This window comes from Ruditapes philippinarum, unplaced genomic scaffold (genome assembly GCF_026571515.1).
Source record: "Ruditapes philippinarum isolate M1 unplaced genomic scaffold, ASM2657151v2 ctg18492_1_1_1_1, whole genome shotgun sequence".
Taxonomy (NCBI): Eukaryota; Metazoa; Mollusca; class Bivalvia; order Venerida; family Veneridae; genus Ruditapes; species Ruditapes philippinarum.
This window is the reverse complement of record NW_026853722.1, coordinates 4,443-14,066: the sequence shown is the minus strand read 5'-3', so window position 1 is coordinate 14,066 and position 9,624 is coordinate 4,443. Positions and strand designations below refer to the sequence as shown.

At 35.2% G+C, this 9,624-nt stretch overlaps 1 long non-coding RNA gene across 3 annotated transcripts; it reads right to left on the bottom strand.

The window, feature by feature from the left end:
- Positions 1–941: 941 nt before the first annotated feature.
- Positions 942–9,129, bottom strand: LOC132737640 (uncharacterized). 3 transcript variants are annotated; one of them, XR_009626760.1, is made up of 4 exons: positions 9,004–9,129; positions 2,534–2,771; positions 1,815–2,023; positions 942–1,093 (listed from the first exon to the last, which is right to left on the bottom strand). It is a non-coding gene; the product is annotated as an uncharacterized LOC132737640 (long non-coding RNA). The 3 variants fall into 3 exon arrangements; XR_009626759.1 differs by lacking the exon at positions 9,004–9,129 and adding an exon at positions 7,098–8,579; XR_009626761.1 differs by lacking the exon at positions 9,004–9,129 and adding an exon at positions 7,109–8,579.
- Positions 9,130–9,624: the final 495 nt, after the last annotated feature.

Sequence of the window (9,624 nt, the reverse complement as noted above, 5' to 3'; positions counted from 1 at the left end):
TAAATTCAACTAAAATTGATGTTAACAGTGGGGAAAACAGATTTAATAATTATTAAAGTTAATATTGAGGAAATTTCATTAGCATAAAATAAAAAGACACTTTATTGTTTGTTGTGTAAGATGTAATTTTATATCATTGAGGACTTTTAAATAACAGTGTTCTCACTCGTGAGAAATAATGTTTTTACAGCTCACTTGATGATATAAAATGTCATCTTACACACTAACAAACAAATATCCTCTATAGATTTTGCATTTTTTTAAAAATAAAAAACATGTCTAGTCACTTCCTTCATTTGCTTAAGGTAAGGTCTCGGACACTTTGTTTCTTGCTTTCCTTCCCCATCGCGGTCCCACGCCCCAGCCAGCCACTTTGAAACCTTTATTTCAATATCCTTCCTCGTCGCAGTCTTTGTCGGCAAGTTCCTTTGGACACATTCTATAGAACAAGCATCCTTATCCCTTAAAGAATGAAATAAAAATGCAGTGAAATGTAGGTATTGAAACCATTCAAAGGTCATAAGTCACCTTGTAGCATTTTGAGCATTAAATTGGAATATAAACTAATTCTAGTATGTTTTAAAAATATAGATGTTTGTGTCCCGGTTTTACATAGCTTTTAACAATATTTCTGTGATATCGCTGCAGATCATCTTATCGGTGTATCAGTAAAGAATGTTAAGGTAAGCAAATAACTTGCTTTTCAGGAAGGTGATTTCTGCTTATATTATGAATCACAACACAATGCATGGGATCAAAACCACACAGCATGTAAAATATTTTCTCTTATTAATTTCCATAAAAGCTAATCAAGCATTTTTCTTTCATTAAAGCGATACCTGAAGACACAATAACAAGATCTTGGATAATATATCTATTTTGAAGCCTTACTTAAAGACACCACTTGGCAAATTCGTAATATATCACTTACTATACAATACATTCAGTATCTAGAGGCGGCCCAAATGTTTTCTTCCCTTTCAGCCCCCTTCATATTGAACATTATTGCCAGTTCATTTGACATGGTTTCTATCATCTAGCGGTCAACAGTTTCCCGCACAACTGCCCCACCAAACATTGAGAGGAACCGCACCTTAAATAAAGCAGAACATAAATTTTTTTTAATGTTAATTTTAAACACTACTTAATTTTCAAAATTTGTGATGCGCTGCAAGTCACCAAATGACAAATAATTGTCAACTGGACCTCAAATACATGATCTGCCAAGAAAACTGTTTGAATTGACAAATTAAATGACCTTTGCTCATATATTTACAGCCTAAGTGACTTGTGCCTTTTTGTTTGTCCCCTCCACCGAGTGTAATGGGGCACATTATCATTGTTGTTTTTTAAACACGAGTTTATACAGTATGAACAGAATAATTTTTGATATTATAATAACAGCGCAATTCCTGGATTTTGTGGGTACTAGTCATTTTCCTGGTATTTTGAAAGCTGCCAGCATTTTGATTAATGAATCGACTGTCTTGTCTTAATAATCAATGTTGAAAACGAGGCCCAACTGCCCATGTCTTGTGCTCATGGCTATTATAGCATATCTAAATAATAAGATAACTGTTTCAATATGAATCAAAAAATTAAAACAAGCCAGTTTTTAATTCCGAAAGTAATGCAGTTAAGTGTTTGTCCACTGTGCAATATTTTCCTACATAAGTATAGCAGAATGATAATACATTATCATCAAGTGCTAACCACAGACCATTATGTTATTTTGCATTTAAGCCAGTGGATATGAGGTATACTTTTTTCAGTTACTAATGGTGCAATAATTACATGACTAACACTATGCTTACCACAGATGACAGCTTTGTCTGATCTCCAAGAAGCTCATCGAATGTTTCCATCTGCTAAGGAGAACGAAAAGGGAATGAGATATCTTCAGGAAGCTGCAGCGGTTGGTCATCTGCTGCTGACCTTGACAACAATTGCTACATCATCCTCTTAATTTCACAATTCTCCTCCCGCATTGTCTACAAGACTCAGAGAATCTGTGTAACAGCAGCTTCAAAAAAGGATTCATAATTCTAGGCTTTATACTTTTAGAGCTATGTGAATTACAAATGAAAAAAATCCAGTATTTTTAAATTTTCCCTTGGCTTTAACAGTAATTAACGCTAAAATCTCAAAAGGATTGTTGAGTGTGCAAGGTCACAAAATGTGAAAATGATAAGAAATCATGAATTAAACTTAAAATATTTTTGAGCTAGGCATGTCATGGGTGAAAATAAACATTTTTGACTATTCCAAGGACAGTAACTTTGGATAACAGTTGTGGGGTCAGACAAGAATAGGCGAACATTAATTCACATCATGATAAAGACTAACACAAGTAATCATCAATTTCTTTTGAATTTTTTTTAACTAGGGGCGTCATAAGGTGAAAACTTTCCATTTTTGGCTGTGTCACTCAATCCAGCTTGTTACAACATTTATTGGCTTGTTTTGAGGATAGAACATTTAATAAGTATGTACTGTAATGAATATATTTTACAGCTCCGAAGTTTATACTTACTGGGCCCAATAATCTGCCCACGGGAGGGCATATCAGAAGCACCTTGTATTAGAGAAGCACTTTGCACATCACTGCTGGCCTCTCGCAATGCCTGTCCAGATAAGCAAGGCGGAGGTGAAAGCAGGCTTCGTGCCTGTTTGGAGTTGTTGCTTTAACAATAACTTGTGATGGCCTACTCTCGGTGTCTGTCTCATTCTCATCAGTGTCACTATCCGATTCATACAGCCTTTTTGATGGCCTATTGACAATAAAATGAAAATACATTAATCAGTAGTTAAAAAATACGTATACATTAAGTGAGTTATTGCACCAAGTGAGAATATGATTGTGACCTGTGCACGGCTGACAAACATGTATTAGTCTATGTTTACGTACCGAATTGTTGTGCCGCAATTTTTTCTACCAAGGATTTTTAGCACGAATGCGCTCGTTTCCTGATGGGATTATTTCATGAACAGGAAGGGCTAGAGACTTGGAGTTGGTCTCATTTGGAAGCTTAATACAAATGTGAAATAATGATAAAAGATTTTTTAATTGTCTGGAAAATTGTTTTCACAACGGCCTGGGTAGTGAATCCCTTGCTCGTAGGCTCGAATCTAGAGTTTCCAGCCTACTCTTAACTTATAGTATGTTTTTAAAGGGGGTCATAATTTACATTTTTTTTGGTTTACGAATTTTTTAAGATGAACACAGGTTTAATTATCTATCAGGTCATATTTTTTCTTCTCAGGTCCGATACTCATGCCTGTGCAACAGCTAGAGGGCTTGGTTGGTACTTGGAAAAAATACTTGAATTTGTAAAAATAAGTATTTGTATTTAATATTTTTAAATGCTTATGAATGAAATGTTGGTACAAAATGGAAGGGACTTCTAAGGCTAGGGGGGACACTGGATTTCAAATGATGGTGTCCCTTTAAAAAGAGATCTCTTAAAATTTAGTCTAGATAGAAACAATATTTTTAAAATGTTAGTGTCACAGTTAAGAAATTCAACAATAACAACTATACACATGCATAGGTCACCTAAAGTGCCTAAGAGTCAGTGTCAAGATTGTATTTTTTTTTAGTATTTTTATCGTTTTATTTTATGTTTGTTTCAGCAGCACGAATCTGATTCAATTCATTTTTAAATCAGTTTTAAGATATTTAGCTGAATTTTAATTTGCACTTTATTTCATGTTGATAGGTCTTTTTAAACTCAAGTTATAAGTATTTTAGTGCGTCAAAAGAAACACACTTTTGTTTTATTTTACTGCGACGTCGATTATATTGTGACGTCACGTCAACTGTTTTCTATCAGGTTCGTGCCGTTGCTATATATATTGAGACAAATAAAGAGACCTGATGTTCGTTAATAGAAGATCAGAAAAATAAAAAAAAAACTTAGTTCCCGAATAAGGACCTTTCAGTATTGTCTTAGAGTTTTCTGCAGAAGTGGTGAAGCAAGTCCAGGAAGCGCAGCAAGTCTAAGAAGCACAGCAAGGCTAAGAAGCGCAGCAAGTCCAGGAAGCGCAGCAAGTCTAAGAAGCGCAGCAAGTCTACGAAGCGCGGCAAGTCTAAGAAGCACAGCAAGTCCAGGAGTGCAGCAAGTCCAAACCTGCAGCAAGTCTAGAAGCGCAGCAAGTACAGAAGCACAAGGAAGACGTTTATTACTCTGTCTAGAAAGTTCCTTTGTTAATAAGACAAAGTCACCTTAGTTAGTGGACCCACTCAGACTAACGTCTGACAAATTGGGGGCTCGTCCGGGATCTACTATAAAAAGGTTAACGTAAAAAGGTAACATGAACTACGACGAGTGGATTAGGTTGGGGGAGAGACTAGGTTTAAAAGGGGAAAGCCTAGCGGCATTCATTAAAGAAAAAGAAGCAGAGTTCCTTGACAGAGAGGAAAGGAAACTTAGGAGAGAAGAAGAGAGAAGGTTACATGAAATGCAACACGAGTTGCAGTTGAAAGAAAGGGAGTTAGAGGGAGAAAGAATAAGATTAACCAGACCGTCAGTAGAAGGGCCTGGTAGAACGACTCATCCTAAACTTCCGAGATTTGACGAAGTTCATGACGATATGGATGCATATATTGAAAGATTTGAGAGGTATGCATTAAGCCAAGGATGGGAAGAGGAGACGTGGGCAATGAGTCTGAGTTCCCTTCTGACGGGGAGGGGACTTGAAGTTTATACAAGCATGTCCCCTGAGGAAGCGTGTGATTACACAATGCTGAAAACAGCGGTGCTTAAGAGGTACCACATGACCGAAGAAGGATTTAGAGTAAAATTTCGAGAGAGCAAGCCAGAGGCAGGAGAGTCAGTGCATCAATATATTTCCAGATTAGGGCGATACTTCTCGAGGTGGACTGACATGGCACAGGGGGAACAGTCTTATAAATCACTGTGCGAGGTGATGATAAGAGAGCAGTTTATCCAAAGCAGCTCATTAGACCTGGCCATGTTTTTGAAGGAGAGGGCGCCAAAGACGATGACAGATCTATGCCAAATGGCAGAGAAGTACGTCGAGGCACATGATGGAAGATTTGAGGCTTCGAAGCAAGGCTCGAGCAGTACTCCAAGGGAGACAGAAGATATTTTACAAAGTAAAATTATAACACCACGTGCAAGAAAGAATGATTTCGATAGAGGAAAGAAGACATGCTTCATCTGCAACAAGGCAGGTCATTTGGCAAGAGACTGTCATGGTTTAAGCAGAGAGACTTCTCGTCATAAAGAGGAAAAGAAAATGTCAGAAGAAGTTACCGAGGATCACCTAAGAACCTGAGTGCTTGAATTAATCTTGACTTATTTTATGTGAATATATATATTCACTTGAAAAGAGGGGCTATTGTCAAGATTGTATTTTTTTTAGTATTTTTATCGTTTTATTTTATGTTTGTTTCAGCAGCACGAATCTGATTCAATTCATTTTTAAATCAGTTTTTAGATATTTAGCTGAATTTTAATTTGCACTTTATTTCATGTTGATAGGTCTTTTTAAACTCAAGTTATAAGTATTTTAGTGCGTCAAAAGAAACACACTTTTGTTTTATTTTACTGCGACGTCGATTATATTGTGACGTCACGTCAATTGTTTTCTATCAGGTTCGTGCCGTTGCTATATATATTGAGACAAATAAAGAGACCTGATGTTCATTAACAGAAGATCAGAAAAATAAAAAAAAAACTTAGTTCCCGAATAAGGACCTTTCAGTATTGTCTTAGAGTTTTCTGCAGAAGTGGTGAAGCAAGTCCAAGGAGTGCAGCAAGTCTAAGAAGCACAGCAAGGCCAGGAAGCGCAGCAAGTCTAAGAAGCACAGCAAGTCCAGGAAGCGCAGCAAGTCCAAAAGCGCAGCAAGTTGAGGAAGCGCAGCAAGTCCAAAAGCGTAGCAAGTTCAGGAGTGCAGCAAGTCCAAACCTGCAGCAAGTCTAGAAGCGCAGCAAGTACAGAAGCACAAGGAAGACGTTTATTACTCTGTCTAGAAAGTTCCTTTGTTAATAAGACAAAGTCACCTTAGTTAGTGGACCCACTCAGACTAACGTCTGACAGTCAGGGCGTAAATTCTAGAAAATGTCGCAAATTAAACGACTATTGGGAAATTACATGACAAAGGCAAAACCAAAAACTAAACAGCGTTTACAGCTTACCTACACACACAATAAACATGTAAGGATATAATATGAAAAGTCGTTATACGAAATCGTGGTTAAATGCTCGGAATCGAAAAGAAATATTTTTTTCGTGTACAATTTTACAATTTAACATTTCAATACACAATTTGATTTTAAGCGGCAGCGGAAATCACGTCTGCACATGCTCGAAATAAATTTTTTCATCAAAAACTGATTTTTATAAATTATTTCTGAATTTATAGTCTAAAAACACATTTTTATATTTAAATAATAAAAATTAAAACCAATATAAAAACTTAACAAATTAATTTCTCGCACCTGCTCAGGCATGCTAATATTTATCGGGTTGCCCAAATGGGACCCTTATGGGTCCCTCATGGCTTGTATAAATGTTTAAAATAATGCTACGATTTTATATAGGATAATAGCAATTTATGCCAAGGTGGTCACACTATAGCTCAAAGTAAACGAGTTCTAAAGAAATAAATAAAAGAAAAATTGTTTTTCCTTAAAGTGCTGGAATATGGTACCCATATGGGTCTAATATATAGGCGTACCCAAATGGACTTGCCAATATTGGATCCATATAGGTCCAATATGGGTATACCCATTAGCTTGCCTAGATATAGCCCATATGGGTCCCATATATGCATGTTTGCTAGGTATGTAATATTCAGTACAGTACCTTCAAAATCTGCATATTCTGCACATATGTCAATAAGTATACACATTGTGACAATAAGAAATATTTAAGGTTAAATGTGGTAAATACTCTGTGATTACTTCTCACATTTACTTGATATTAATAACCAATACTCGTTACATTAAAAAGCATACGAGTGACACCGGCGAGCAACTCCAAAGCAATACTCGGTAAACTGACATGTTTATTTATTCTCAAAATGCACTGTCATCTGAAATTTTATTGTTGTCAGATTGAACGTTTACCTTGAATTTACCTTTGTTCATAGTCTTGAAATGGGATGAAAGTCCTCGTAATATCGAGCAATATCCGGCGGTAAAGGCTCCCACGTTTACAATTTTTTACATGATTGCTAAGAACCGAATCGATACTGTTTAAACGGTGGTACTTCTATGCACTATACTATACCATGTAATTTGCCAAATGATGACTTACTTTCTATAATAAATAATGTTCAGTGCTCATCACGATTTAGGCGGCACACATTTTCTGCATTGTATCCGCATTTCGTTATTTAAAAGATCAAAGAAAAATCAACTTCAACAAAAATGAATTATGTCACAAGCGATTATTGCACGGTGATGGTGTGTGGTCCGGGTTGTAAACACCCATTTTCCATTTTTTACTTTGATAAACCAATAAGTATAGATAAAATCCATGATTACAGGAAATTATTAAGATAATTTGTAAGACAATATGGTCATCTCGAATAAACGGTAAAAAATATCATAACCGTTTATGAATGAAAATCGAAACGAATCCATTTAAAAGTGTAACCATGGGGGCCTTACCGGCGGTACGGTATTCCTCAGTGGAACTAGTTTTGTTGCTCTATGTTGAATTATCTTTGTTTCATGTGTTCATATCTTTCATTGTTTTACGTTTTCATGTCATAATTTATATACCTTTTCTAATTGAAATTGTTATTGATGAAAGTGTGTGAGGGAAGAATTTACAGTTCATAAATGTTTAAGCTACTGGTTGGGGACCACCAAAACCGGACAACCACCAAACCCGGACGGCCCTGAAAATGCTTAATTTAGTATTTTCTTTGTTCAGTGGTTGTCACTTTTTTTATCAACAATAAATGCATGTTTCTTCTAAAAATAAATAAACAAATTTATTTCAACCACCATAAATGGTAATATAATTTTAATGGCTATTTAAAGTATGTTGACGTTGAAATTTGGGGGGTCAAGAAAACAATGCCTGACCTCATATACCATCTATAATCATTTGCAGAGTAAACAATAGAATTTCCAAAACTTCAGCATTTGTTTCTGAATCATTGTCTATCATGTTAAAAATTAAAACACCCAAGCTGTTATCTGAATTAAATAACGTCATGTACATAAATGTCCGGACACACGGTGCTGTAGTGTAGACAATTGAGGTAATTTTGATACTTCCTTGTCGAGCCTCAGATATAAGTGTCAATACAATCAGACAAACAAGTTTGTTAGTTAGGGGAAGAACCTAGCTGAACCTTGTCAATTTTGTTGGTCTCTAGGTTAAAACTTATGAAACCTGTACAGAAAAATGTTCAAAAAGTGTCTGCGGTTGATGGTCCCTGACCCTGTTGTATTAATCACAACATCTCATCTTAACAAAGATAATAAAACATACAGATCTTTTCAATTATTTTTAGTATATGTGATCTACCGCTGGATGTTCATCAACTAAACAATCTAAAGTGATTTCTTTTTTGTTGCAGACCGAGTTGGTTTAGGGGCGAGTGGACACTTATACCTCTTCGTACACATTGATAAAATAAGATAAGTTTTGTTTCAAGTCGGCAAGTTTTCAACAGTACAACATAAGCTCTAGGAGCTTTTATAACCGACTGTATATAACATAAAGTATAAGATCAACAAAGATAAAACAGCTACAATAAAAAAATGATTAGACATGATATATATACATCACATACATAAAATAGACCTTTTTAGATATTTTTATAAAAATGAATCAGATGGTAAAAAACTAAATGATAGTCAGTGTTCCCATTCACGCACAAATGTGAATTCCGTATAATTTACAAAAATCACGCATGAAATTACAACTAGGTGCGTGCATGCACGTATGAAAATTGAAGTAAAACTGCCAAAAAATTATCCGCAAATTCGAAGCACAAATCAATAATCTACTCACAAATCTCTGAAATTGTTTACAAGACCGTAATTTAATCCGAGGTCATATATAACTTGGGTTTCCCAGCTGTGCTATTTTTAGCTCATGGACTGGTTTATATATTAACGACGGCTTCGCACGCTTTGCGTTTCTTTCCCTTGGGAAAATTTATTTTTTATTATTAAAAAAGGGCCGGGGTATGGAAATTCCATACTTTACAATTTTTTCCAAAACAGCCTGATTTTTTGTTCAAATTAGGGAACCCCAAACGGGTTTTAAAAATTTCTGCTTTGAAAAAATTGGCGCCCTTTAAAAAAACCCAATTCCAAATTATTCACTCGCGCATTTAAAAAATTTTTTTTTTTTCCCCAAGTAAAAATTTTAAACTAAATTGAAATTTTTTTAACTTTTCAATATTTTTAATACAATTAAAAAAGGGTATAAACAAACCCCTTTTTATTTCAAATTCCATAAGGGAATTTTTAACTTGAAACCAACTTTTACGGAACTTTTTTTTTGTCAAGGGGAAAATTTGGTTTGAAATTTTAAAAATATTTCCCTTGGGAGGGGTTTGGGTTATAATTTTTGGTCAAACCCAAATTCGACAAAAAAAATTTTCGGTTTTTCACAAAAATTAAAAAT